Here is a 26,744-nt window from a genome sequence, read left to right on the forward strand (position 1 = left end):
ATATTTCAGTTTCGTAGGATGGCGTTTTTTATAAAGTGAAGTGTTCCAGCAAAAAAACATGGACGTATTTGGAGACTTTCCTGGATATTGATGATATCACTATTGCCGCCTATTTCCATGAGGAACGTGGCTCCCTTCTGGACCAGGTAATGATCAAAAACAATGATAAATCAGACTGATCGACATCAGGCCTCGGAGGTTACTTCATGAGACTCAACCAACTGCAAATGGACCAAGAGCAATGGCTACACGGATTGAAGAAGTGTTGGCCATTGGGGAAACCGGTTTTGGTCCGCTCACACCACAAACCTCTGGGAGCAACACTGACTAAACCAAACCACCTGGGAAACTTCAGAGAATGTTCCTACAACAATGATGTGAGCTAAACATCGTATAATATATAAGATTTTAGGCACCGCCGAGGGTCTTCTGTGGGTCCACCAGGAACGAAGGACATGGAAGAAAGAGATACACAAGGGTAGCCAACCAGAAAACACATCGCAGACCAACTGAGGCCTATGTGAAGAAGATTCACAAATATTGGTTGTTTATTTCCCAAATGCCCTGGTTTTAAAGTAGCTTGTAAACCGGAAATGTCTTGTGGAAGGTACGGTATTCCTACAGACACGGTCGGTGACGCCGCTGAGTCCTTGATGTTTGCATGGAAATGGGGGGTGAAGTTCACTTTTCTCTCGCCCAGATAATCAAAAGGCTTCGGAGAAAGACCTGAAAGGACTACTTATGGGTCAATAAATCCATTCTTCTTCTTCTTCCAAAAGCCTCGTTCGGTCACACAAATAGCCAGCAATAGGCCGCAGAGTCACATAAAAAGTCTGGTTAAAGCCCCGCCTCCAGCCACACCTCTAACCACACCCCCAATACAAAACTGACCCTCCTCGGACACTGTAACCTTGGGTCGGTCGCCATTTTATTTTCTCCTGGTTTAGCAGACTTACTTTGCGTCTCTCTATAACTTACTCAACAAATTTTCTATTTCAAACTTAATATTACCCAAAAAAGAGAACTTTTTGTTATGGAAAGTGCGTAGATAAATTGTTAGCATATGCAAAATAAATTCTTTATTACTAGGCCCATGTCAGCACTTAGCCTTTTTAAAAATAATATAATTTTGATAGAGATACTATAAAAATGAAAGATATGCAATCATGGATTGCAATTGCTTGGTTGCAAATGCTATTAAATTCTATCATTTTATACAAAATGCTGTTTAAAATCTTAAAATATGCAAATTGAACGGCCGCTTCCTGCATATATTAAAAGTTGAAAAATGCTGCGAGATATAAGGGAAATGCCGCAACGTTTACGAAAACATAAACAAATAAGGAAATTGAATTTACCAAGTAGAAACTCTTTTAATACTTTGTTGTTTCCAGAGAAACCGAAATAGCCCATAATCTGACAAAATATTTTCAGAAGGATTTATAAAGTTTAAAGGTTATTTCATTATTTATTTCTTTAACCACCTAGGACGCCATTTTGTATTTTGCTGCATAGAAACCATGTATTATTTGGTATGGGGGTTATATTACTGTATACAGCGCTGGGGGTTATATTACTGTATACAGCGCTGGGGGTTATATTACTGTATACAGCGCTGGGGGGTTATATAACTGTATACAGCGCTGGGGGGTTATATTACTGTATACAGCGCTGGGGGGTTATATTACTGTATACAGCGCTGGGGGTTATATTACTGTATACAGCGCTGGGGGTTATATTACTGTATACAGTGCTGGGGGTTATATTACTGTATACAGCGCTGGGGGTTATATTACTGTATACAGCGCTGGGGGTTATATTACTGTATATAGCGCTGGGGGTTATATTACTGTATACAGCGCTGGGGGTTATATTACTGTATACAGTGCTGGGGGGTTATATTACTGTTTACAGCGCTGGGGGGTTATATTACTGTATACAGCACTGGGGGGTTATATTACTGTATACAGCACTGGGGGGTTATATTACTGTTTACAGCGCTGGGGGGTTATATTACTGTATACAGCACTGGGGGGTTATATTACTGTATATAGTGCTGGGGGTTATATTACTGTATACAGTACTGGGGGTTATATTACTGTATACAGTACTGGGGGGTTATATCACTGTATACAGTACTGGGGGTTATATTACTGTATACAGTACTGGGGGGTTATATCACTGTATACAGCACTGGGGGGTTATATTACTCTATACAGCGCTGGGGGGTTATATTACTGTATACAGCGCTGGGGGTTATATTACTGTATACAGCGCTGGGGGTTATATCACTGTATACAGCACTGGGGGTTATATTATTGTATACAACGCTGGGGGTTATATTACTGTATACAGCGCTGGGGGGTTATATTACTGTATACAGCGCTGGGGGTTATATTATTGTATACAGCGCTGGGGGTTATATTACTGTATACAGCGCTGGGGGGTTATATTACTGTATACAGCGCTGGGGGGTTATATTACTGTATACAGCGCTTGGGGTTATATCACTGTATACAGCACTGGGGTTTATTACTGTATACAGCGCTGGGGGTTATATTACTGTATACAGCGCTGGGGGTTATATTACTGTATACAGCGCTGGGGGGTTATATTACTGTATACAGCACTGGGGTTTATTACTGTATACAGCGCTGGGGGGTTATATTACTGTATACAGCGCTGGGGGTTATATTACTGTATACAGCGCTGGGGGGTTATATTACTGTATACAGCGCTGGGGGTTATATTACTGTATACAGTGCTGGGGGGTTATATTTCTGTATACAGCGCTGGGGGTTATATTACTGTATACAGCGCTGGGGGTTATATTACTGTATACAGCACTGGGGGGTTATATTACTGTATACAGCGCTGGGGGTTATATTATTGTATACAGCGCTGGGGTTATATTACTGTATACAGCGCTGGGGGTTATATTACTGTATACAGTGCTGGGGGGTTATATTTCTGTATACAGCGCTGGGGGTTATATTACTGTATACAGCACTGGGGGGTTATATTACTGTATACAGCACTGGGGGTTATATTACTGTATACAGCGCTGGGGGTTATATTACTGTATACAGCACTGGGGGGTTATATTACTGTATACAGCACTGGGGGTTATATTACTGTATACAGCGCTGGGGGATTAGATTTTTTGCATTACTTTGCGGGGTCACCGGGAGGTTGCAGAGCTTTTCTGGCTGAAACGGCAGTAAATCATATTTTTTTCGTTTTTTTTTTAATAGATTCAATAATATAATTAAGCCAGAATCAGCAGCTCATTCTCTGCTTTCAAATTCCGTATGAAATATTTATTTTAGACGAATCAATGCTGTTTGTAATTGTTACAGAATCTATTCTCAGGCTGATAATAAAATAAAAGCCAATAAAGGAAAATAACGAGGCACCGGCGCAGGACTCGGCGCTGCCTATTCCAAGATACAAGGAGATGCGAGACTCGATGAACTAAAACCATTACGTGGACCATACCATTTTCATTAAATACGTTCTATTCTTTATAACTAAAGACTCGCCGCGGCCATTAAAAAAAAAATACAAAAGGAATAAAAATGTTATAATTCTCGCAATCAGCATGAAAATAATAATAATAAAAAAAATAAACCCAATTTCAACACAATCTAAATAAATTAGCCCTGAGCTTGATGTTTCTTGTATTTAAACGCTTCTCGCCACATAATTGGAATGAATCAGGGCCGGCCTTTGGGGTGTGCGACCTGTGCGACCGCACAGGGCGCCACACTCCAGGGGGCGCCGCCGCAGGGTCCGCCGCCGCCGCGGAGTCCTCCTCCGCCGCGGCTGCCGCCGCTGCCACGGGGTCCTCCTCCGCTGCCGCCGCCGCGGGGTCCGCTGCCACCGCCGCGGGGTCCGCTGCCGCCCCTTCTGTACCTAAATCCCGGGGAGGGGCGCCGAGCGGTTGCTCGTGAAGTTCTCATCAACCGCTCGACGCCCCTTACTCTCCGTGACTCCGTCGCGGTGCCGGGATCTCATGTTGAGCGCCGGACTATTCCGACGCTCGACATGAAATGCCGGCAGGACTCCTCAAGGTAAGTTAGGATAAGGAGGGGGGGGGTATTTTGAAGGAAGGGGCAGAGGGGGGGTGAGTAGTTTGAAGGGGCAGAGGGGGGTAGTTTGAAGGGGCAGAGGGGGGGTAGTTTGAAGGGGCATAGGGGGGGTAGTTTGAAGGGGCAGAGGGGGGGTAGTTTAAAGGGGCAGAGGGGGGTAGTTTGAAGGGACAGGGGGGTAGTCTGAAGAGGCAGAAGGGGGTAGTTTGAAGGGGCGAGGGGGTAGTTTGAAGGGGTAGGGGGGGTAGTTTGAAGGGGCAGGGGGGGGTAGCTTGAAGGGGCGGGGGGTAGTTTGAAGGGGCAGGGGGGGTAGTTTGAAGGGGAAGAGGGGGTAGTTTCAAGGGCTAGAGGGGGGTAGTTTGAAGGCACAGGGGGGTAGTTTGAAGGGGCAGAGGGGGGTTAGTGAGGGGGGGCGCCAGAGGAGTAGTTCGCACAGGGCGCCGGAACACCTAAGGCCGGCTCTGGAATGAATCATTAATATTTTAGTTCCAAAAAACACATTGTGTTCCGCTGGCAGCCGCGATAATCATAATTAAATCCCGCGTAGTATAAATTTGTAAGTGATTATCATAATATTAATCATTTTCCATTATTTGCGCTGGAAACGCTCAATCCGAAATCCTATTGTTTTCGATCAAACTAAACAAAATGCACTTTATTATTAGAGATATTTATTATTTTTTTGCATATTTTATCATTTTCCTTTTTATTTAATTTTTTATTATTAGGATCCTAGGCATTGCGGCCCCCCCTTTAGTCTGTTTTTAAAGACTCGAACCTTAATCAGTCGTTGGTCTCGTCTTAGATTCAGGAGCCGTATGTCTATCCCATGCATGTTTAATACCCTCACTGTATTACCCTCTACCTCTTCTGCTTGGAGGCTGTTCCACAGATCTACTACCCTCTAAGAACAAACATTAAGGGAAGTCATTAAGGTTTAAGACTGAATCCACTTTAGTTTAACGAGATCACAGCTCCTAATCAACGACTGCCATGTGTGGGTCTCTCACCTGAGACTGCGGGTAAAATACAAAAAGGTGCAAACGGTGAATTTGGTAAAATAAGTATTTGGAGAAATTAGACTCAAATAAATGAATTGATAACGTTAAATACAACGCATGTCTGCAGGGGTCTCACAGGGGTAAAGGGGCAGCGATTAGCAGTTTGTTCGCCCCTGAAATGGAAACGGAGGAAGATTTAGGAGACGGAGGCTGTGATTACGAGGCCGTCGGATGTTTAGTGAGTAGAATGAACTGCGCTGTCAGTATACCCTGAACTGTGATTAACAAACGAGGAGAAAAGTTACAGCAAGAGACCAGAATCTAACACTAGAGGATCAGAGGCTGAGATGGAATGGAAGGAAGGTTTATTTTACTGAGGGTGGTGGATAAGCCTCCCAGCAGAGATGGTAGAGGGTAATACAGTGAGGGGATTAAACATGCATGGGATAGACATACGGCTCCTGAATCTAAGACGAGACCAACGACTGATTAAGGTTTGAGTCTTTACAGCAGGAGAAACTGGCGACTAGACGGGGGCCGGATGGGGCCGATCTGCCGGCAGGTTCTGGGTTTCTGAGAAATGGAGATTGTGTGAAACCTGTAAATATGCAACATCTTAATAATAGGGGGGGGGGCATTAGAGCCACGTCTATGTCTTTGGGATTGTTTTGGACATTAGGGGGTCATTTCTGGCCTGTCTATACTGTAATCCGTTAATAGTTTGTTGTTTACCACCCCCGGGGTGGATCAGCCAGCATGTCACTGGTTAACTGCTAATGGACTAACCTCTCGATTATTTGCCTGCTTCTGATGGAGCCTGAGGGTCATGGGAGTTGTAATATGGCTTCATCTGGATACTGTTGACCATCCCTGCTGTGTGTGTAGGGGAATTTAACATAAATAGAGGACTGGAGCCTCCCTGGGGTGGGGAGGAATAATTAAAAGTCATCTCACTGATTTATCTATACATTATACAGGGGGCCGGCTCGCTGATTTATCTATACATTATACAGGGGGCCGGCTCGCTGATTTAACTATACATTATACAGGGGGGCGGCTCGCTGATTTATCTATACGTTATACAGGGGCCGGTCACTGATTTATCTATACATTATACAGGGGGCCGGCTCGCTGATTTATCTATACATTATACAGGGCCGGCTCGCTGATTTAACTATACATTATACAGGGGGCCGGCTCGCTGATTTATCTATACATTATACAGGGGGCCGGCTCAGCCCTTCATGCAGGTGACACTCACTTGGGTCGGCTCTTCATAACGCACAGCAACGAAAACTCTCATTCAAACCTCCCCTTTGGTGAATAAATCTCCAAGTGCTAATTTGCACTGATTTTCACAAACAAGCGTTTGACGAATTCTTCAGCGTTCTTTTCACGGTAAATCCCGGATAGAGTGTTTGCTCTTGGGGGGGGGGGGGTAACACTTTCTACATAAATGTCATCTAAAAGAGAAAAAGTAATAAAATCTTGGAAGTTCTGTAATTGTTCTTTTTTAGAACGTTCTTTAATTTTCTTCTCGGCAGGACCAGGCAGACAAGGAGCGATTATTGACTTTAATAAATGCCAAGCAGCAGGTCCTCTCCGAGAACGTCGTGAGATGCGACGAGATGCTGCTCCAGCTGTACACGCTGCAGGCTCTGCTGTCGGTAAAGTAGCCGCTCATATAAGTTATAAACTCTGCTTCAGCGAAGCCTGACGGCGTTCGGGATTTGTGGATCTCCTGCAACGATCGGAAGCTTCTGTTTACCCCGCGCTGCACTGTATGAGAGAGCCCCCATCTTGCTGCCCCGTCACAGGGTATAAATCGCCCGTCACCCTGAGATATCTGTGATAATAGCGTTACGGAGAGACCTGCGCGGCTGGCAACAATCTCTAGCGCTAGAGGCTCATGCGCCGTCCGCTAAAACAACGCGGGAAGAGAACAGGAAGCGGCTTCCTGCTCGGGCTGACGCGGGAGAGAGAACAGGAAGCGGTTTCCAACTTCCTGCTCGGGCTGACGGGAGGGAGAGAACAGGAAGGAGCTTCCAACTTCCTGCTTGGGCTGACGGGAGGGAGAGAACAGGAAGTAGCCTCCAACTTCCTGCTCGGGCTGACGGGAGGGAGAGAACAGGAAGCAGCTTCCAACTTCCTGCTCGGGCTGATAGGAGGATTCCGATACAGTCTGCACTGGGGTATCATGGGAAACGGAGGGGACTTTGCATAAAATGTCTTTCGAGGGAAATATGAATACAATAACTTTTTAATATTAAAAATACTTATGACTTTCAGCTTTGGAATCCATTTTTATATCCTAAATTGACAAAAAATGTGATTGAGGTTTGAGGATAAACTGGTCTAAACCACGCATTTCTTTTTCTTCTATAGAAAAATGAAACCTTGGCAGAGAACGAGGCTGAGGCTGAAACCCAAAATCCCGTGAACGATGCAGAGAAACCCGACCAAGAAACCGAAGCTGACGCATGAATATAACAAAAACAAAAACAATTTCATGTTGTGTTTTTTCTAATTTTGGAAATTAACAGTGAGAATTTTTGTATTAAATAAACTGTAATTCCATAAATGGAAGGAAGAACGTCTTTTCGTTTTGAAACGTAAAGGGGTTCCCAGGATTGCTGGCGAGGGGCTCTACGCTTTGGAGCTTCGATTGCTTTCTCCGTTCAGTCAGGGTTTGAAGCAGCCAGAGGGACGCTTGTTTGTTTTTAGAGGACAGGCTGAGGGAAAGAGGGTAAATTTGGGGGGATTCTTCATTACGTCATTGTAGTGTTTACGAGACTCCCTGACTCATCTTACAAGCGTTTTTTGGGGTGAATTCACTAATGGCGAAGAGTGGGGGATCTCCATCTCTAACCTGATCGCGGTGCGTTTCATCAGAGGTCCGCATTTATCTGCTCCTCAACTGGGGTCAGCGGTGACCCAAATTTATGCAACTGCTTAGATCTGAGAGCCGTTTAGTGAATACGGGTTTACGTAGATGTTCGACGTAGCCAAGTGCAAGTGATTTGCGCCAACTCGGTAAGCAAAACGTGGAGCTTGGTGCCCTTGGGCTACGAAACCCACAGCGTTTCACTTGCAACACTAACAGTCCTAACTAGGAAGTTCGCATGCTTGGCTGGCCATAGCTTCCCCTTCTTTTGGGGGTGTGGCTAAGACAGGAAGTGGGAGTTAACCTCCATTTACATTTTAAAGGGGCTGATGGAGGGTAGGCGTAACCTGGGTAGCACTTGGGTGGGGTGTAAGGGTGACCCGGAGATCAGAGGCACATTCTCGTGCTTGCCAATCGCCAGACAAAAAGGAGACCTCTGAGTCAGCACAACCTCCTTTCCTGGCACACCAGGGATGTCCCTGAACTCCTATTTAGTTTTTTGATTTTTTTGTATTTTTTTAATTTTTTTTGTTTGTAACTTTATTTATTTTTTGTGCCCCAAGATTAAGTTGCACTTCTTTTAAATATAAGAGCCGCCATCTCCTGGCCCCCTGTGATATATATCTGCCTTCTGCCAGGGCTAAAGGTTTTTAATGCTGGAATAGCGATGATATATTAGTCGATCATAACATGCGCTGCCGTAGCCTGAATATTCAGGGAAGAAAATGATTAATGCGGGGATTTGCATTCGATGTGGGCTCGGATATCAATATTTCAGCTTAGGTAAACAGAAGTTTCTGCCTTATTTATTAGTTTTCATTATGGATGGGTAGTGTACTCCCAAATACCGTCTGCTGAGACACTGACCTTTTCACGCTCTTCGACTCCATCACGGGGAGGAAAAAAAAAAAAGCCAGAATATTAAAGGGGAAAACTCATCGCTTGTCAAAAACTTAATTGTTGCAATTTTGATGTATTTTGAAACTATTTTAAAACTCCTGGTTTAATGTATTAATCACTTCAATTTTCCTTGTGATTGCTGGAATATATTAAACATTTTTAGCTGCGGTTTCAGGTTCCGCATAATAATCCACCTCTTGAAATAGAAGCAGGGATGTGTCACTCACAATTTTTTTTTTTTTATGGGATATTTCGAGGGTTTTCACGAACACGGCTTGAAAAAAATTTGGGGAAGATTAATTAATAGCCTTTATTTATAACGTGTGTTTATTGTCTTTTTCTGACACCGTTCCAAAAGCTCACAAATCATTCCAATTCGGAACTTTCATTTTTTATCTCCCTTATTTTCTCTTTAGAAAGTCTGGAAATTTGTGCAGAATCACATTTTAAGTTCATCGTATATAAAAGATCAACCAACGTCTACATGCATACATTCCAACCATCCTGTTTTTTTACAGGACAGTCCTGACTTTTCGGCACTGCCGTATGGTCCCGCTGCTCCATTTTTGTAGGAAGTGAAGCTCGGGGGCCGGTTGGAAAGATCCTCTGATCTACCCAGATTGGAGCAGGGAGCGGAAACAAAATGTGTGCGGCAACCTGGCTCTTCCGGTAGTGGAGCGTTCATGACCTCGCCTCTAACACTGACTTTCAAACCTGTGAACAGGGGGCAGTCATCTGTGTTATTTCTGGCCAATGATATGGTTTAAATTCGGTCTGTAATCTGATTGGCTGAAAGTTCAAACATCTCGGCATAAACATCTCTTATTTCTTTTAAAACAAACATTTTATTTTATTTTTTTTTTTAAATATAATATACTTAGATTTGTTTAAAAACTTTATTTAATAAGAGTTCTCAATACCCCCCTGCTTTATCCGTTCACTGTATACGCCGGCCAAATTAAGGCAAAATAATGAAAATATTTAAGCAGTTGCATAAAAATAATTTCGTAAAATTAAAAAAATATATATATTTTTTTTAACAGCATCTGATTGTTTTAATTCTTATAAATAATCATATTTTTATATTATCCCACTTAGTACCTTTTTGCCATTAATTCTAATAAAACCTTATACGAAATAAGAGATTTAGTACAAAAATAACATATTTATAATATAACTTGTCCCGCTGTATAATCATTAATAACGCATTTATTTTCCGGGATAGTTTTAAATACTTCTGGTGTCTTTGAAAACATGAAAGTTAATTGCAGCGTCGCTGGCCCTTTGTCCTCCGGATCGAGTTGGTTGTAACATAATTTGAGGGTAAAATTCATTTTTTTTTTTTTTAAAAACGGCATAATTTGTGTCGGCGGTAGCAAGGTTATGTAGCAGCGCGCCGCAAAACATTTATTTGGCCACAATTTAAATGCCTGAAGTGCAGCAATGGGATTTTAAGTTTTGTTAAATGAATAGGCAAGCTGTTCGGCAGAAACGTCCAAGTATCGGATGATCTATTAAGGTGCTATGAAAATGCATCTGTACGACGGGAGGGTAATTTTCGGAAAAGTCAGAAATAAAATCATCAATCAGACTGTAATTTAGTGTTCCTCAGAATCCTACACAACTGTTTCAATAATTGAAAAGCGCGCCGCGTTATTCAATTAAAGCTCATTTGTTTTGGGGGAGGGGGTAAAATCTGGTGAGTTAGAAACGGAAGACTTTATAGTGAAATAGAAAATTTACAAAAAATTTAATGTTTGGAATATGAGGAATTAGAGGACAGAGATAATGTGCTGCCCTTCCCCCAGCGCTGTATACTATAATATAACCCCCCCAGCGCTGTATACTATAATATAACCCCCCCAGCGCTATATACAGTAATATAACCCCCAGCACTGTATACAGTAATATAACCCCCCCAGTGCTATATACAGTAATAACCCCCAGCACTGTATACAGTAATATAACCCCCAGCGCTGTATACAGTAATAACCCCCCAGCGCTGTATACAGTAATATAACCCCCAGTGCTGTATACAGTAATATAACCCCCCAGCGCTGTATACAGTAATATAACCCCCAGCACTGTATACAGTAATATAACCCCCAGCGCTGTATACTATAATATAACCCCCAGCGCTATTTACAGTAATAACCCCCCAGCGCTGTATACAGTAATATACCCTCCACCCTGGGGGTGGGGTAGGGGGGGTGTATGGATGGTTGTGGCCTGTGGGGAGAGGGTGTGCCAAACATCGGCATTTTCAGATTTTGGAAACAAGTTTTGTATTAAAACTTTGAAATCTGTTTTTTTTTTTTCCATAAATGTGAGATTTGAGCAAATTATGTCACCGCTGTTCTAAAACCATCTATTTTCACGTCAATCTCAAGATGTGTTTAATTCTTAAAACCCAATGGATTTAAAATGATTTCCATCCGCAGCCCGAGTGTATCAGACGACTGAGGTCAAATAGAAAAGGGAATTTGCATATGAAAGAAAACAGGTGGATGAAGAAGTTGATTTCAATGTTTTATCCCGGTCAACGGAGCAAAATAATAACTTGTGTCATAACGGCCATTCAAATTCATTTTGTAACATTTAATAAAGCAGAACCTCGTTTAATTGTATGTAGAACGGCAACCTTTTTTTTTATTATTTTTTTTTTTTTTTACATTTGCCCACTTAATGACTGCGGGAATTGAATGATTTCTTTTTAAACTTCTTTAGAACGCGGTTCAGTTCTTGAATGTTAGAATTTTAATATGAATGTCAATTCCTTCCAGAAATGAATAACTTGTTTGTTTAGAATTTCCGACGCCGCAGAACAAGAAACTGAATATTCATAATAGAAAGGAAAGGGTAACGTATCCAAATCAACCCGAAACTGCTTCCAAAAAAATCAGAAAAAAAAAAAATACAATGAGGAAAGAAACCGAAGAAAAGAAGACATGTCCGTCATTCATCGTCTTGTGTTCTTCAAGTACCACCAGAAAAGAAAATCGCAATAATATATATCGGTCCATCAAATTTCAAATAAATTAAAATTTACGTATTAAGTTCTAGATATCATTTTTTTGTCCACCTTTTTTGGTGCTTAAATGACTCCCACAGAACCGAGGACCTGTGCCGTGACCTTTCCACTGACTGACGGTAAAAAGAAAGAAGACCTCAAGTCATCGATGGATTTTTCATGGCGACGTAGCATATTAGGCGCTAAAAGTATAGAATGACATAAAACTTGAAACAATTTCGAGTCGATATTCACAATTCACTTCCTAAGTGTAATTAATTTCCCCATTTCTTCCTCAATATTATCGGCATTGTTCCACCAAATAACGGTGGCCACAAAAAGCTCCAACGCGGTGGGTTCAGAAAACTACTTGATAGAAAAGTATGACTGCGACTAGGGATGAACTCTGCCTCTATCATCTAGTTGCCCCTGTCCTAGGTGGCGAATCCTCTCCAATTACTATTCCAGAAGACATGGGCCCTGTGCCAAACTCTAAGCCGGAGGTCACCATCAGGGCCGGCCGAAGACTTAACGCCGCCTGGGGTGAAGTTTAAAATGCCGCCCCCCCCCCCGGCATTTTAAACTTTGCCGACACCATTATCTACCACCCCGGTACTTACCTTTAAACAGTCCTGCGGCGAGTCTCCCTGCTCTGCCACGGTGCCGGCTTGTAATGCTGAGCGCCGGAAATTGACGTCACTTCCGGCGCTCTGCATTACAAGCCGGCACCGAGACCGAACAGGGAGACTCGCCGCAGAGGAGAGAGAGAGAGGGGCGCCGAGCGGGTAAGCGAAAACCACTCAGTGCCCCTCTCTCTCTCCTCCGCTTCAAAAAAAACCCCAGACGGCTCCATTGTAGGGCCGGCCCTGGTCACCATCAACCTATACACCTTCCCTTGTCTTGTACAATGGCTCGGCTTGTTGACCTGAAGATTCCAAAAAGAAAGTGACACCAGCTATGGTCCTGCCTATAGAGGGACCCAAGAGTTTGCCCCCCCCATGTACCCCATTCCCTCTCTTGTGCGTCCTTCCAGCGAGGTCCTGCTACTCTTCTGTCCCTACTGCTACTGGATGTAGAAATGGCCCCCATTATTATCTCTGAATGTTTCGAATTTGAGGTCTCATGACGATTTGTGACCATAGAGATTAAAATATTAATAGAAAACAGGAGTCAATAATAATAATATTAAATATAAAAAATTGTTTTAGCGGAGGGTACAGTGAAAATCAGGCTTTTTCCCTTGCTTTTTTCTAAACCACTGACATTAGTCATATGACGCATACGTCTCCTGAAATATTGCATTTTTTGTGACCTCATGACTCACATGAGTCTAGAATAGGTGTTCCAGATACGTGCGAACAGCACAGAAAAGTATTCTGACTATACTTAACGTGAGTTCAGGGTTTTGGGAACGTGATATAAGGGACCACAATAGCGTAGTTCTACTAGAGGATGAGTGCTGCCTGGAGGCAGCGGTTACAGGGGGAACTATCCAAAGACAATAGAACAGAATAGATGGGTTAAAAGCAAAGCGGTTTATTAAGTACTGATACACATGAAGACAAGACCACTGAGATCCCGAAAGTTTGCTACTTTCCATCTTTTTTCTATGTTGACCCAACAAAAGGTGGAGCTCAAGCCTTCCCACCCGTCCTTCCAAGATAAGGGTTTTAGTTGCTAGTCCAGGTCATGTTCTAGGATGTGTTTTCCTTGTTGTGTTTTGTTTGTCTTTGCTTTACTGTCACAGCGGTGTTGTCCCCCTTGACCAGTGCTTTTCCAGTGCTTGATCCAGATACTTGCCCAGTCATGTCCTGAAGATGGCTTGTGACCTCCGACAGACCTGGACTTTTGGTCAAGGGTCTGGAGGAACCCCCTCTTGGCTCGTAAGACTCTTTGGCTGGTGGGTTGTTATAAGGGTCATATGGTGGGCTTCTGGTCCTGGGGGTTTATCAGTAAAGCCGTGCCAAACATCCTACCCACCTCAACTTGGCTGTCGTGTCTTTATTTGGTGCATTGGGGAAGGGTTGGGGGGGGCTTTCTTTAAGACTATAGGCAGTCACGCACATTTTTTTTAAAAGAAGGATGTAATAAATTAATGTAATACCCACATTTGTATATTTACTGCCTATAACCTGGATAACGTCACAGATCTTAACTGTAATTATCGCTTTCTGGAGATTTTGTTATTTGGTACACAGATTTCTAAAAAAAAAAAAAAAAAATTGTTGACCTCTGAAATGAAAAAAAAAAAAAAAAAAAGTTAAAATTCATACAATCTGAGATTCAGTTACAATTAAATAAAACAGTATTTTACGAATTGATATCGAACACTCAACACCAAGAAGGAGGAGTTACATTTAAACTGTTTTTTTTTTTGTTTTCATAATTATAAAATAAAAAACAGCCAAAAAAATAATAATAAAAACATGACACTTTTAAAATCAACAGAAGTTGCGCATTCTAAATAAAACTTAAGTGATTTTTTTTTTTTTTGCAGTAAGTCTTAAATAATGATTAAAACTTTCCCATTAATTAAGAAGTACAAGTTGAGCAATGTTCGATGCTGTTCCTAAATTAATTAATTAGTTCCTTTTAAAGATGCCAAATGTGACCCTCCTGCAGTTCTAGTTAATGCCTTTTGTTCCACGCCAACTACCATAAAATGTAATTAATTAGGTGAAAGTAAAGGAACATCTATCATGGTAAAGGGAGCCTGTCAAGATATCAATGGGGGGCTAAGACATCCAAGCCAAGACTGGTGTCCATGTTCATTAAGTATCGGGGTTTGGATGGAAAAAAAAAATGGAAATATTTCACAAACACGACTTATTGGAAAGAACTATTTGGCCAGAATAACGTTTCCTTCTGTGTTTTCAAAGAGCTCGAAATGTGTTTTTCCTAATATCCGTGGAAATCAACCGTCGCGAATAATAACAGCTGAAAAAAAAGACAATGAGGGGTAAGAATATGTAAGGAAGGTAAATAATCTAAAATAAATTATTTGCCAGAAAATTGATGTTTAATTGAATAATAAATGTACATTTTTTAAGGCGCCCTGTTAATTATTTTCTATTAAATTTAGAAAAATAATACAGAGGTTATGCATTTTTTTAAATTATTAAATGAGTTTTGAATTTGGTCGTAGCACCTTTATAAGTACCATTGATTGGCTGCTCTTTTTAGTTGCAATAAGTGCTTTCTATTGCGTTCAGACGCCTGATTTTAGAATGTAATAATTGTCTAAAACTGTATTGTAATTTGGGAATATATAAGATAATCAAGACTTTTAACGGAGCTTTTACAAGTACCTCCTTATCCTGAGCAATCTACGTACAACACTCCTGGGTCAACGTATTTAACTTATATCTCCGCTGCCCAACCAGTGAGTCTAAAATCTGTCCCTATTGCCCTTCTTTACAAAAAAAAATGTAGCAAATAAAACCTTTATTTATAAAACGTATTTAGCTACAGTTGAGATTTGGGAGGTTTGCAGAAATAGGGGCAAATGCTTCAATAAAATTAAATATTATTATAGCATTATGCAAATGAGCAAGCGATGGTCGATAATGCAGGTGTGGACGTTCCTGAACGGAAGGTGAGGATGATCCACCACAAATACCATTCCAGCCATGGTCCAAGGTTTCGAGCATGGTTTCCAAGTGGTTTCAGGTCAACGAAGGCGAACGGATGATCCAGTAGTTATAAAGACGGCCGACACCACAATACAGATTAACCCATGGCGTTATATCTGTATCTCGGCCAAACGGCAGAAGAAAGCAACAAGGTCTCGTCTACCTACCACTAAAGACTACAGAATCATCACTATGAAGGGTTTACTCTACTCCGCCATGATCTTCATTCATCATTACCCTCCCAGGCTCCTTCGGACTTTATTTCTTGTCTCAGTCCCAGGGAAACATACAGCAACTTTCTGCTTAGTTGAGAAGGAATCATTTTATAGTCCTCCACAGAACTCTATAATACATTGATACAAAGCTCCGGTCAACGAGGGGCTGCCAACAGGCCGCAATTTTGGGATATTCCAACTTCTCATTTATACACAGGATGTCTAGCCTCGCATACTGGAGTTATGCATCCCTGATGGACCTCTTAGATAAACAGTCCATCATTCCCCATGGAGACAGGTGATGGTCCTCATCTTGCTATGTATTATTAAGAACCATGGTGTCCAACTCTAGTCCACAATGGCTGTCAAAACTTCTGTGTATCCTCGTCTGAAGACAAGTAGTTTAACGGACTGGCCGCTCTGGATATTTGGCATGTAAATCTATATATATGTGATTGTCCTAGCAGATCGGCCCCCTTTGGCCCGTCTCGTCTGCCCATATTTCCTGCTGTTAAGGCTGAAACGTTAAGCAGCCCTTGGTGATCTTTTTAGATTCACGATATGCCTAAAATCCGGTCCTTAGTCTTAATTATCTGTTACAGGATGGCTTACATTTTTAACAGAAAGGGAACAGGGAGCTATAAGGATGACAACACTCTATGTTCTCTATAAGTAATTGTACGGGAACGTCAACTCGCAAAAACTCATCATATTCATTTCTGGAAGGAAGAACATGAAGAATAAATTATACTTCCGTGCTATTTTAAGGATTCCATGAATAATGTATGAGAATATTACCTTTTATGCATACCTAAAATTATTTTATGTCCAATTTACAAAAGGAAAAAGTGCCGAAGTATTGAATGGCCATCCTAGCTTAACCACCGTGGAATATCAAGTCGAGAAAGGCAATCACGCTGATGGACATTTAAAAACTTTCATTAAGCTGATTATACTTTTTCAAAATTATAAAAAAAAAAAAAGCTTCAGTTCTACTTCATTTTAAGGTTAATCAAAGAGAATGTGGAATATTTAGAATGGATTAAAAACCTCAAGTTTTTAATTTTTAAGATTCAAAAAGTTAACTGCCCTGAATTCTGTCTTCGTATTGTACTTCTGAAACATTTAAAATAATCTTTTCTGGAACGTTTTATCATGCATTTTAATTTTAACCCCTTAAGGACAATGGGCGGTCCCTAAACCCATTGAAAACAATGCGTTTTGAGCCCGTACATGTACGAGCTTTGTCAATAAGGGGTTAATTTAGCCATATTTTTTGTGAATATTAAAAATATGGGGGGTCTAGTCAGAATGGAAAAAAATATATATATTTCCTTCAATCATTGACACTTTCAAATTAAAATGTAAAGTGGATGCTGGGTATGATAAGAGAGCGACAGCATGATTAGATAGGGAAAGAGGAGACACAAGTACAAAAAAATAAATAAACTGCAAAGAAAAGAAACCAAAAAAGTCATTTATGAATATTAATCCACATTATTCTGCATAACAATACATACAAATTCTATTTGTTATATAGTTGTATTCTCATTAAAATTTGACATTTTAAGAGTTTTGAAATTGACATTTGTTGTATATATAAATAGTTACTTTTAGGCAAAAGTATAATAATTATGGAAATTGCAAAGGCTCTCTGTTCTATGCTCCACGGCAAAAACACTTTTGCTTTAGTGTTAACGTCCGTATAGACGAGTTGCCGTGGCGTTCATCCCAAAAAGATCTCAGCGAAACGACTGCAGACCTCATTTTTTCTGCAGGAAATCTGTATCTTTATGTTCATTCCCGCCAAGCTGGAGAAATGGCAGATGGTGAGTTTATAGTCAATGATGGAGCCGGTATTTTCATGGATAATGGATATTGTTAGTCTTAACAGCGTCGGTCATTTGTGGTTAAGTAAAGGGTTCGCCGGTGTTTGAATGTAAAATGTCTACGAGGGATGATTACTAAAAAAGAAAAAAACACAAAACAGGGAATTAGACCAAAACTATGCCAAAAAATGGTACCCAAGTGCGTCTGATAAACTGAATATGAAGGTGGCGGGTTGGCTACTGCGATGGCGATGATGGGCTTCTGAAATATTCAATGTCCAAGATGGAGTTCATGGAGAACCTGTGGATGGGGCACAGGAGGGATCTGGGCAGGTTGTAACTAGCCCCGAAATTGCTGAATTGTAAGGAAAAAACATACAAAGAAGACAAAATCTCCAATAACTCTAAAGCCAAGAAGCCTGCAGAGATTTGCCCCAATCTCCTTCCCAATTCTCACCCGGCCATTCGAGGTCAATTTCCCCCGGCCTCTCAGGTGTCTCGGTTTCTCTTGGGTCCATTGAACGCGTCATCGATGCACACGCAAGAAATAATTCACAGAAGTTATTGATGAACCAGACTTGGAACACTGCTGAACAGAACATTCTCGGACATCATCCCATCCAACGCCCTCAGAATCCCCATCCATATCTTCTGCCACTTGGTATGAAACCCACCAGGAACCTCCATAAAATAGGGGACCCCGTCTTATATTCTCCCAGGAGAAAGAAATCTAGAAAGAACCATCAGGCAACTCATCGCTTTCATGACTTTATTCAGCTGAGGATCACTGCCCTTTAATACAACCGAGACGGAAATTCAGGAACAAATTCCATTAGAATTTTAAAGATTAACGTTAAAAACCTGTGAATAATTAAAAATGTCTAGAAATGTAATTAAAAAATTAATTAAATCTCTAAACCTGCTTAACCATCTCGATAAAGATCTGAAATATAAGCACCACATTATATAGCGTGGCAAAGACACGCGCGGATACTCCGGGGGAAGAGTGCGGATCGTTACAAGTAGATGATTTGCATGGAATGTTTTTGTTAACTTTTTTTTGTAAATTCTGTTTTTATTGTTTTCAAATTTCAGCACTTCTCCAGATAACTCCCATCCTCTCTCAACTTAATGGTGTGATTATATTTCTGAATAACCCATGTATTTACCGAGCAATTATATCGCGCCAAATGCCAAATGGGATATTGCATAACGAGCGTTGATTCAGCGTAATACGATGTTTATCTTACGGCGTTATCCGCTACGTTTATTCCAAATTTTTTGTTTTTTTTTCTCGACTCCAAAATAACAATAACAATAAAAAAATAATTAAATAACGGACACGAGTATTAGAAAAAAAAATCATTATTTCGGAGTTTATTTTTTTTTTTTTTCAGTTACAACATAACAAAATTGGGGCTATTTTTCCAGTTTTTGTAGTGACCTAGAATAATAATTTGTACATCTGTTACTATTTGCTGGGTAGCAGTTGCCAGAGAGACATTAGTAGTCATTATAGCTGATGTTGTTTGCGAATTGGAAGCCGTAGAAGGCAATATTCGAGTTTATTCCTGAAAATGTTGGGTTTTTTTTTTTTTTGCTTTTTCAAGAGACATCTGTTGTTGTTGGGAATGGTTTGGCTGGAGTCGGTAACGGCTTGCTCTTTTTTTTTTTTTATGACTATGCATTCATCTGCCGCTTTCACGTTGTTGTTTTTTTTTTATTTCTGGATTTCTACGCGTTTTTGTCAAATAAAATTCGCTGAGCTTTAGTTACCAATGAAGTTGTGAAAGCTTATTAACATTTATTGAAAATGATCACTTTTTGCCAAGGGCTGACTTTAAGGATAATGGGGGGCCCAGGCAGACCCACACTGGACGTCTGGTGCACCAGGGCAAATGTCCAGTGGGCGCCACTCACTCACCCGGTCTCACTCACATTCACCTGCAGCTTCCGATCAGGGGCTGCACTTATGTCATCAGACAGCTGTTGGCCTTAAAGTGCCAGGGCCGTCCCATTACTGCCAGTCTAGGCCTAGGGCAATCTCCCCCGTGTGCCGTCCTGGCCCAATCTTACCTGAATGTAATTGAGGTCTCTGTACCTTCCCTAATGAATTCCTACAGGGTCAGCGTGTCGCTTACTGCTGGGCACCGGGATATGACATCATATCACAACAGCAGACCATGTGTATGTTTTTTGGCTCCTATATTATCATTGACCTTCATATGAACCACCCTCTTTCACAAGGTCAAGGTTCCTGTACATTGTTTAATCAGTGGTATTTTTGGTGCACCACATATTGTACATTTTGGCCTTGACAGATGGTAGACCGGTAGCGAACAAACTCGCCGTTGCCCCTTTGACTTTTTCTGCCTCTATTTGATTATTTTAAGATTAACTAAAGAAACGAAGAGGCTCGTAGCAGCGGGGAATAACTGCCAGCAGTCCTGATTTGTTTGGAAGATTCCCAGCATCGGGACTTAAGCCCTGATTGTTGGCTGCAGAGAGAGCAGGAAGTAAAAGGCAGGAGGTAGGTGTCAATGATGTTGGTGGTCTGGACGGGTCTACATGCAGCCAGGCCCCCAGGGTCCATCACCGGGGTCAGCGGGCGCTACCCAAGCTCCGACTTTGTATAAGAAGTATATGTGCCCTTTGGCATTAAAGGCGTTAATGCTACATTGGCTATAATATCTTTATATATACTACCACATACAGAAAACCTCTTATTAATGTATTTTTTTACTTTAAATGCCACCGGCAAATAGGGGCGATTTCCTGGTAGTTCTGTTGTAAAGTTTGCCCGTACAGCCGACTCGTTGATGCGTCGTACGGTTTTTACAGACACGTTCGTCTGGAGGGAGAGAAACTATTTTTGATACAATCGTAAATCATGTCAGTCAGCGAAGGACACAGGGAGAGACACTCGCGAAACAATGGTCAACATGGACCATACCAAACGGGCATTGTATGCAGGGAAATGCTATAAAAAGAAGGGGGGGGAAATCATTATTTAATTTAACAATGTGGGGGGGGGGCAGGGATGTCAGGGGTTTGTTTGAGTTGGAAAAAACAACTAAAACTAAAAAATATGAGTTAAAGGGATTGTGTGGGGGAAGGGGGAAGCTTAGAAATACAAAAATAAAGGAAGGAAAAGAAAGATAAATGTGGTGACCCCTTCGGCATCTCTTTACCGCCAGCTGATAACGGTTTAGGGACTGAGATCCGGGAATCATGACAAGAACCAGGTCACCTTAAAGGACACGTTCGCTTTGTAAAGTAAACCTTCCTTACATTATGCCTAAAACACCACAAATAACCCTCTTCTGTTAATATTACTGGCTGTGACTGGGCGACTAGGGGTGCTGCGCTAGGTTGGGCCTAGAGCGACCCCAAAGGTAAATACATTACTGACTGTATTGTGCAGCACTGCGGAATACGATGACACTATATACAGCAATACATAATAGTCATTAATAATAATAATAATAAAAATAGTAATAATAAAAGTATATTTACCTTATCTTGTAAGTAAAACTGCAGTTTCCTACAGAAGAGTATTGCGAATCGTGCAGTCACTAGATGGTGCTACAGGGTGTCTTTTCATACTATATATATATATATAAATTTATATAAATATATATATATATATATATACAGTATATACATATACCGCATCCACACAATAGTCAACTATTTAACATTTTTATGTTTTTGCCCCATAATATAAAGTTTTCAGGCAGCTGCATATCAGCCGTTTGTATGATTCTCGCTCTGTTATCGGACCCCCGATCTACTAAACCCCCAGACTCCTTATCATACTGCCTGTGGGGGACAATAGAATGGCTCAGTCTTAATCACCCAGCCAGGCTCTCTGACTAATGATAGTTGATTATCGAACGTACTTCATTAGCATCGCCATAAAGCATTGGCTCAGTGTGGTGATTGAGCCGGGAAAGTCACCCCATATATCACATGACTGACAGCAGCGGCGGCTCCAGGACTGCAGATAATGGGAGCTTATTGGAGCAAATTGACATAAAATCATGTATTTGTCACCAACCGACGTTACTGTATACAGAGCCTGGGGTATATTACTGTATACAGCACTGGGGGTTATTACTAAATATAGCACTTAACTTTACTGAGAGGGTGGTGGATAGGTGGAACAGCATCCCAGCAGTTGTAGAAGGAATTTAAATATGCATGGGATAGACATACGGCTCCTGAATCTAAGACGAGACCAACGACTGATTAAGGTTGGAGTCTTTACAGCAGACGAAATGGGATGAGTAGACGGGCCGACGGGGGCCGATCTGCTGTCTGGTTCTGGGTTTCCATGTTCGTAGCCCACACTAAATCTCCTCTCGGGAGAGCTGCAGAGAAGCAGAATAACAAGCTCCATGGTTTATTTTTTTCCCATGAAAATGTCATATGTTCGTAACCCTTTAAGAAGGAGCTGTCATGGTCTATATTCCGGAATGTTTGTCGCTGGATACGCGGCAACCTCCCGGTCATCCCATTATCTGTTACTGAATCTCCGAGAAAATTACTGCAAAAAATAAAAAGCAGACACTGGATTAACCGAAGAGGCTTCTTTTACGGTAATTAATTTGGAAATGGCATTTGTCTGAAAACGTTCAGATTGGCGTGCGGTGGAGAAAAAGGTGATTCAGATGAATGTTAAGAAATAAAGTAAAATCAAGTATTATGAAGCTCTCAGGAGTAGCAGACAGTCCCGAAACAATATGGAGAATTATTAAAGGGGCAGTGACACCCCGTAACATGTCAGACCTAAATATATTATCATTAAAGGGGCAGTGACACCCCGTAACATGTCAGACCTAAATATATTATCATTAAAGGGGCAGTGACACCCCGTAACATGTCTGACCTAAATATATTATCATTAAAGGGGCAGTGACACCCCGTAACATGTCAGACCTAAATATATTATCATTAAAGGGGCAGTGACACCCCGTAACACGTCTGACCTAAATATATTATCATTAAAGGGGCAGTGACACCCCGTAACATGTCTGACCTAAATATATTATCATTAAAGGGGCAGTGACTCCCCGTAACATGTCTGACCTAAATATATTATCATTAAAGGGGCAGTGACACCCCGTAACACGTCAGACCTAAATATATTATCATTAAAGGGGCAGTGACACCCCGTAACATGTCTGACCTAAATATATTATCATTAAAGGGGCAGTGACACCCCGTAACATGTCAGACCTAAATATATTATCATTAAAGGGGCAGTGACACCCCGTAACATGTCAGACCTAAATATATTATCATTAAAGGGGCAGTGACACCCCGTCACATGTCAGACCTAAATATATTATCATTAAAGGGACAGTGACACCCCGTAACATGTCAGACCTAAATATATTATCATTAAAGGGGCAGTGACACCCTGTAACATGTCAGACCTAAATATATTATCATTAAAGGGGCAGTGACTCCCCGTAACATGTCAGACCTAAATATATTATCATTAAAGGGGCAGTGACTCCCCGTAACATGTCTGACCTAAATATATTATCATTAAAGGGACAGTGACTCCCCGTAACATGTCTGACCTAAATATATTATCATTAAAGGGGCAGTGACACCCCGTAACATGTCAGACCTAAATATATTATCATTAAAGGGGCAGTGACACCCCGTAACATGTCTGACCTAAATATATTATCATTAAAGGGGCAGTGACACCCCGTAACATGTCAGACCTAAATATATTATCATTAAAGGGGCAGTGACTCCCCGTAACATGTCAGACCTAAATATATTATCATTAAAGGGGCAGTGACTCCCCGTAACATGTCAGACCTAAATATATTATCATTAAAGGGGCAGTGACACCCCGTAACATGTCAGACCTAAATATATTATCATTAAAGGGGCAGTGACACCCCGTAACATGTCTACCTAAATATATTATCATTAAAGGGGCAGTGACACCCCGTAACATGTCAGACCTAAATATATTATCATTAAAGGGGCAGTGACACCCTGTAACATGTCAGACCTAAATATATTATCATTAAAGGGGCAGTGACACCCCGTAACATGTCAGACCTAAATATATTATCATTAAAGGGACAGTGACTCCCCGTAACATGTCAGACCTAAATATATTATCATTAAAGGGGCAGTGACGCCCCGTAACATGTCAGACCTAAATATATTATCATTAAAGGGACAGTGACACCCCGTAACATGTCTACCTAAATATATTATCATTAAAGGGGCAGTGACTCCCCGTAACATGTCAGACCTAAATATATTATCATTAAAGGGGCAGTGACACCCCGTAACATGTCAGACCTAAATATATTATCATTAAAGGGGCAGTGACACCCCGTAACATGTCTACCTAAATATATTATCATTAAAGGGGCAGTGACACCCCGTAACATGTCAGACCTAAATATATTATCATTAAAGGGGCAGTGACACCCCGTAACATGTCTACCTAAATATATTATCATTAAAGGGGCAGTGACACCCCGTAACATGTCAGACCTAAATATATTATCATTAAAGGGGCAGTGACACCCCGTAACATGTCAGACCTAAATATATTATCATTAAAGGGGCAGTGACTCCCCGTAACATGTCAGACCTAAATATATTATCATTAAAGGGGCAGTGACTCCCCATAACATGTCAGACCTAAATATATTATCATTAAAGGGGCAGTGACACCCCGTCACATGTCAGACCTAAATATATTATCATTAAAGGGGCAGTGACACCCCGTAACATGTCAGACCTAAATATATTATCATTAAAGGGGCAGTGACACCCCGTAACATGTCAGACCTAAATATATTATCATTAAAGGGACAGTGACTCCCCGTAACATGTCAGACCTAAATATATTATCATTAAAGGGGCAGTGACGCCCCGTAACATGTCAGACCTAAATATATTATCATTAAAGGGACAGTGACACCCCGTAACATGTCTACCTAAATATATTATCATTAAAGGGGCAGTGACTCCCCGTAACATGTCAGACCTAAATATATTATCATTAAAGGGGCAGTGACACCCCGTAACATGTCAGACCTAAATATATTATCATTAAAGGGGCAGTGACACCCCGTAACATGTCTACCTAAATATATTATCATTAAAGGGGCAGTGACACCCCGTAACATGTCAGACCTAAATATATTATCATTAAAGGGGCAGTGACACCCCGTAACATGTCAGACCTAAATATATTATCATTAAAGGGGCAGTGACGCCCAGTGACAAGCCAGATCCCCGTAAACTACCTACACTTATGGAGGGTCTAAGCTATTTTGTTTCCTGTGATATCCACATTTGTTCAGGTTTTTGTTTTATATGATTTATACTGGGACCTGATTTACTTAATTGTAAAGTATTCTACTTCTTACACCTAAAGTCACTGGTAATTTATGACGCAAAAATGCCTGACGCTTTCATTTTGTCCCGATGCCCCTCTCTTCTCCCATGTGCCCCTCTTTCCCTCCCCTGTGCCTCTCTTTTCTCACCTGATGCCCCTAGGGCGAGTAGATGTGGGAGAATGGGTCATCTTCCGGCAGATTCTGTGCTTCTGTATAGATACAGTTATGTGAAAAATAAAGCACACCCTCTTTGAATTCTGTAGTTTCACGCATCAGGACATAATAACAATCACTGGTTGCTTATCAGGTATAAAACTTATGTAAATACAACATCACACAAACAACAGCACATGACATATTACACCGTGTCATGATTTATTCAACTAAAATAAAGCCAAAATGGAGAAGCCATGTGTGAAAAACATACACCTTGTGATAAAATATCTTGTAGAACTACCTTTGGCCCACTCGTCTTTACAACATTGCTTCAGTTCTTTGAGGTTTGAGTCATTTGTTTATGCGCAGCTCTCTTAAGGTCACCCCACAGCATTTCAGTCGAGTTAAAGTCTTGACTTGATTCAATGACTGCAAGGTTCCCAGGTCCTGTGGCTGCAAAACAAGCCCAAATCATCACCTCTCCACCACCGTGCTTGACAGTTGGTATGAGGTGTGTGTTTGCCAAACACGGTGCTGTGCATAATGTCCAGACATCTTCACTTTGGTGTCGTCTGTCCGAAGGGCATTGTTTCAGAAGTCTTGTGGTTTGTTCAGATGCAACTTTGCAAACCTAAGCCGTGCTGCCGTGTTCTTTTTTGAGAGAAGAGCAACCCTTCCCAAACAAACCATACTTGTTCAGTCTTTTTCTAATTGTACTGCCATGAACTTTAACATTTAACGTGCTAACTGAGGCCTGTAGAGTCGGTGATGTAACTCTTGGGCTTTTTGCAATTTCTCTGAGCATTGCACGGTCTGACCTTGGGGTGAATTTGCTGGGACATTCACTCCTGGGAAGATTGGCAACTGTCTGGAATGTTTTCCGCTTTTGAATAATCTTTCTCGCTATAGAACGATGGAAATTGTTTGGGAATGGCCTTATAACCCTTCTCAGATTGATGGGCAGCAACAATTGCTTCTCTAACATCATTGCTGATGTCTTTCTTTCTTGGCATTGTGTTAACACACACACACCTGAGTGCTCCAGACCAGCAAACTGTTAAACTTCGACTTTTGATGATAAATTAATCAATGGTATTAGATTAGCAGCAGCTGTCTGCTACTTAGCATCTGAATTCCAATGGAAGCAGTAGGGGTGTAGTTAGTTTTTCACACGTGGCTTCTTCATTTTGGCTTTATTTTAGTTGAATAAATCATGACATGGAGTAATATGTCATGTGATGTTGTTCATCTAAGGAAGTATTTACCTAATTTTTAGACCTGCTAAGAAACAGATGAGTGTTATTATGTCCTGATATGTACAACCATAGAATTATTTTTCACACAACTGTATATAGGTAGTAATATTGTTATATAAATAATCTCCTTAAACTAATGGCTGATATTTGTTTCTATTTAACTGTGTACAGAGCTGTGGTTATTACTGCATACAGCGCTGGGGGTTATATTACTGTATACAGCTCTGGGGGGTTATATTACTGTATACAGCGCTGGGGGGTTATATTACTGTATACAGCGCTGGGGGTTATATTACTGTATACAGCGCTGGGGGGTTATATTACTGTATACAGCGCAAGGGTTATTATTACTGTATACAGCGCTGGGGGTTATTACTGT

The sequence above is a fragment of the Spea bombifrons genome, chromosome 2 (genome assembly GCF_027358695.1).
Source record: "Spea bombifrons isolate aSpeBom1 chromosome 2, aSpeBom1.2.pri, whole genome shotgun sequence".
Lineage (NCBI taxonomy): Eukaryota > Metazoa > Chordata > Amphibia > Anura > Pelobatidae > Spea > Spea bombifrons.